Source organism: Atractosteus spatula, chromosome 10, assembly GCF_055471065.1.
Source record: "Atractosteus spatula isolate fAtrSpa1 chromosome 10, fAtrSpa1.hap1, whole genome shotgun sequence".
Classification (NCBI taxonomy): Eukaryota; Metazoa; Chordata; class Actinopteri; order Semionotiformes; family Lepisosteidae; genus Atractosteus; species Atractosteus spatula.
The window spans coordinates 18,292,776-18,297,650 of record NC_142715.1 but is presented as its reverse complement, the minus strand read 5'-3'; the positions used below and the strand labels follow the sequence as shown (position 1 = coordinate 18,297,650).

Below are 4,875 nucleotides of genomic sequence, written 5' to 3'. Positions count from 1 at the left end.
GGTGTCTTTCGCTGGAAATCTCGCCTCCTTCTACTTTGAAAATACCTGTGAAACCGGTTTAATTCGTCACAGCCAGCACTCCTGCAGAGAGGGGGTTGTACTTGCAGTGTATACAGTAGATGGGAAAGCCAGAGCCGACCTCTACGCAGCCCACGTGTTATGCTCTTCGTTAATGTCTAAGCCTAAGCATTATCACATCATTATCATATATAAATTATGTGCAAGTTCCCTTACACCTATTACCAGTTCATGAACATAAAATTTTTTTATTCTGCCGGGACTCTAACCCAGACTATAATCGTTTATACCTATTTCTGGTTCTCTGAATTTGTCGTACATGTACTTTTGCTGGACTGCTCGGTCCCATTTTCATCTTTGAATTTTCATTCCCCATTTTTACCGATCGGTGCCTTACTTAGAACCTTATCACATTAACTACTCCGCAGAGCAAAAACCACACATCTGTGTTAAGATAAGTTCTTTATATGAGTCCCAGACTCATCAAACCCGTGTGAGAACACCCTCACCAGCCTCCCATTTCTCTGCAACAAAAAGATCACTTACTGATGTCAGACTGCTGTGACAGACGCGTCTTTGGAAGGATAAAAAGTTTATCCCCCGAGGTTCGTCCAATTTGCTAAAATTGTCCGGGTCCGGATGAAGTTTCAGCAGCCGTCCGCGCTCAGGTTTGTGATCCCGGATGAGCCCCCAAATTGTCATGGAAATATAACTATCAAGGAAGCCACAAGAGAGAGTTCTCACCTGAGTAAGGTCTTTATTTCAATTTTGCAATATTCGGAGCCCTGCTGCCACTCTGCACATCAGAGACTCAACTCATTACAAGCAGTACGGGATTTTTTAAAGATGTTGCAGTGTAAGGGAAAGTTCAGCATTTTGTCATTTCTAATACATCCCCTTTCCTTAGGACAAAAACAGATTACATCATAAAAACGAAAAAAAGAAGCACCAATATATTTTTTGCAAAGCTTATCAGTTACCTTCGGCTAATCTAATGACCCAGACAGTACATACTGTTCTGATACACTGTCTTCTAAAAGTAACCTAGACAGTGCGTACTTTGTTGACCTACTGTCTTCTAAAATTCTGCACGTAGCACAGCAGTTACATTCTTCTTATATATTTTCCTAAAGCTCTCTACATTTTAAGAATCAATTTACTTATTAGATTTCCAGTTCAATTCCCTCCTTTTTATTCTTAAAATGTTTAAAAGTTAGATTCTTCATAAGGATTCCCAGGAGGCTCCCATACTTTGGATGCTTCGGAAATTAGATTTCCATTTCAATGGATATTTAACACTTCCAAGAAAAATTATCTATAACCTCATCTCTAGAGATGTTTTGTTGCTATGGCATGTGTGTGACTCATACATATAAAAAAAGCTGTCTGTAAAACGAATATTGAAGCAAATTCGCAGGGGTCAGCACAGCCGGAGTGTAATGGTCGAGCCTCGCCCTGGGTGAACCTCCTTCTTGATCAAGGTATCTCCCCTACCAGGTAAGTATGAGTTGTACAAGCCCCTGCAAGCGGCCCGCACCCACAGCACAAATCTCGCAGCCTAGGCCAGCTCCTTCGCCCTGCATGCCACCGCCTCCTGCTGTGCCCACTCTTCCGCACACTCACACGCCACACTAACACTCAAAAGTGTGGGCAAAACGAGAAAACGAGCGTGCCGTTTCCTACACATCTGCAGTCGCCATTGCGCATTCGCAGCATGTCCCGGGATGCAATTCGGCCTCATTTGCATAACACCAGACCGGCAGATCACTACACAAGCTCGCGATGTGCGCCTGCCACACACCGATCCAACGGTAGTGTGCTCTCTGAAGGGACCAGTTCTGTAGGGTTTGGGCATTTACGGGGACAATTATTAATTGTAGCCGTAAATCACAAAATGATTCTTTTGATGGCTTTAGAATAGAGTCCAACCATGCGATATAACTCAAACAACGCACACACACACAGGTACTAATACACGAGGATACATTTATTAATACATAGAATATGCATGTAAACCTAACAGATCGTATCGAGAGGGTTATCAGGATACAAAAGATATATATTCAATCAGTTACGAAGTGTTACATATATCAAGAGGACATACGTTCAGTATATCATTCATTTAGACTGTTTCGTAATTGAACTTGGTTACAACTTCTACATTAGATACTCAAAACAAGTACATAACTCTTAGGAATTAAATTGATATCAACTGGTTGGGATAACAATTGAATTCTCGAGCTGTAATTCAGCTTTGGGGATTCAGATCTCCTGCAGGCACTTTGGCTCCGTGCCAGGCTGTGCTGTGTAGCTTGCGACGGTGCGCTGCTGATGCTCACTGACCGGCTAGTTAGTGTTGGCTTTAACTAGCAAAGTTTGTGCACAGGAGAAAAGATGACTGTGGGTCCCAGCAGGTTAGGGAGAAGACCGGTTCATTCCTGATGAAGCGCTAGTTCTGAATAGTGATTCAGCTGTCCACAGTTCTGACCTGTTCATGAGGCTTGCTGCTGAAGCTAACCTCGGGTGGATCCTCTGGTTACTCTCTGGCAACCTCCGCTCTCGACTCTTAGAACAAAGGAAAGTTTTAGCAGACACACTGGCCGTTCCGTGGTTGTCCGGGCTGAGTCTCAGGATGGTCAGGAGGCGCGCTGCGAGAATGTCCTGCCCTTGGGAGCCTTCTGCTCCTGGGCCGTCCTGCCCTGGAATTCTCCTTTGAATTCCATTTAGAAAAGTCCACGAAATAGTCTCTCAGGCCCTCTGTGTTGCCTGTTTTTACCTGGAGGAACTTCAGCTCGTTCATTGGCTGAAAGTTCCATGGGCATCAGAGTCCCACGTGGGTTACTCGGCCCTACCAGTCCCTGATTGGTTAATCAAGGTGAGATATGAGTCACTTACTCCTGACACTTAGGAATGCAGTCCAGATGTCCATCTGGCACACCCTAGACAGATAGGCGTCAATGGATGGCCATTGATCATGATAGCCAGGCTTAGCTAAGTGCATCCCCATTTGGGAGCTTTCCCTTAACAAAAGAAAACATCTTTAAATCAGCCTGCATGAATAGTTTCTCTGTGGCTGCACCACAGAGATGAACAGAGAGATGGGGCCTCATTTGGAAAAGCACAGCAACACTTAATTCTGTCTTATTAACAAGCATTGCCGCTACAAGTGAAAGACTGAAGTGAAATAGAGCGGGGACGAAGGCAGTGAAGAGAGAGAACGTGGGAAGAAGAAAAAATGCAAGGGAAAAAAAGCAGCATCGTAAAAGAGGTGACGGAGCTGTCCTCTCTATAAGAAGGGTGCCAGCGAGCCTTGCTCTTGCTTACGGCCACACCCCCTTGAGCATGCCTGATCTCAGAAGCTAAGCAGAGATGGGCCTGGTTAGTACTTGGATGGGAGACTGCCTGGGATTACTAGGTGCTGTAAGCTTTTAAGCGCAGGAGGCGCCCTATCCCCGCTCGCTCGCCCATTCCCCTGTTCACACATGCAGTGCGGCTTTTCAGTCTGTTTATTTGTCAGCGTTGGCGAGACACGGGTGCTTGTGTATTACCGTGAGCGTTTTTTATTCTGATCATGAACAGTTTTACAAGTCCGCAAAGGATCGAGGAAAGGTTTATCGCCAGCTGAAAAGAGACACAGCGCTTCGGCTGTGGAGACTTGTTCGGCTGGCGTTCGGGGAGTCGCGTTTTTCAGAATTGTATTGAGATCGTTTTCCACAGAGCTCAGATGTCAAAGCACAGCAGCAGCTCTCCACAGCGATCCTCTATAGCGCCCTTTCTCTCGCAGCTCCGTCCTCACTGGAAGGAAGCAAGAGTGAAAGGCTGAAGTGAAATAGAGCGGGGACGAAGGCAGTGAAGAGAGAGAACGTGGGAAGAAGAGAAAAACGCAAGGGAAAAAAAGCAGTGTCGGAAAAGAGGTGACGGAGCTGTCCTCTCTATAAGAAGGGTGCCAGTGACCCCTACTCTCGCTTACGGCCACACCCCCTTGAGCAGGCCCTCTGATGTCACAGGGGGCGTGGTCAGCGTGAGAGCAGGAAGAAGGAGAGGAATAGAGGATTTGTTTGTCTCAAGTAAGACTTTGTTTTTTGTGAATTTTTGTGTTTTTTTTGGTGTTTTTGGTTGATTTTCGAAGCCCTCCACTTCAGTCTAGCGCTGTTTGGGGAGGGGAGAGACTTTTGGTTTTTTGTTGTTGCTTTTTTGTTGCTTTCTGAGTCCTGTTTGTGTTTTAATGGAAGGAAAAAACATGGAGGCAGAGAATGTTATTGTAGTGGAGGAGGAGAGTGGTGTAGGAAAGAGAAGGATGAGGAATTCAGACCGATCCCCTCGGCGGGTTTTTGCAAGGGCGCATACTGTTGTGGTGGATGTGAGCGGCGTGGAGAAACCATCTGCTATTATCGCAGCAGTGCACGGCGTCTGTGGGGAGGGCTCTCTTTTTGCCTGCCGCCCCCGGACGCCAAAAGAGTTTGAACTGACTCTGGACTCAAAAGAACATGCGGACGCGGTGGCTGTGGGGCTGGATGTGCAGGGCACACCCTGCTACTGCCGCTGGCTGGAGCCGAAGGAGGTAGTGGTGTCCTTCCTCCACCTCCCGGCATATATCTCAGACGAGACTATCAAGGAGAAGCTGAGTAGCTGGGGGGTGAGAGTGATTTCGGACATCAGGATGCGCCACTACCCTGGGACCACCATTGCTGATGGCACGAGGTTTGTTCGGATTTGCTTTCCCGAGCATGTAGCCTCGTTGCCGTACAGCACCCGCTTCGCCACGGCAGAGGGGGACCAGTACTTCAGGGTCCTCCACGACCAGCAACAAAGGGTGTGTCATGTCTGCCTGGACTCGGGGCACATCGCCAAGGACTG

The 4,875-nt window shown here is 47.0% G+C and overlaps 1 pseudogene; it reads right to left on the bottom strand.

Annotated features, from left to right (window-relative positions):
• Positions 1-1,402: 1,402 nt before the first annotated feature.
• LOC148825600 (U1 spliceosomal RNA) lies at positions 1,403-1,523 on the bottom strand (annotated as a pseudogene).
• Between the last annotated feature and the right edge of the window lie 3,352 nt (positions 1,524-4,875).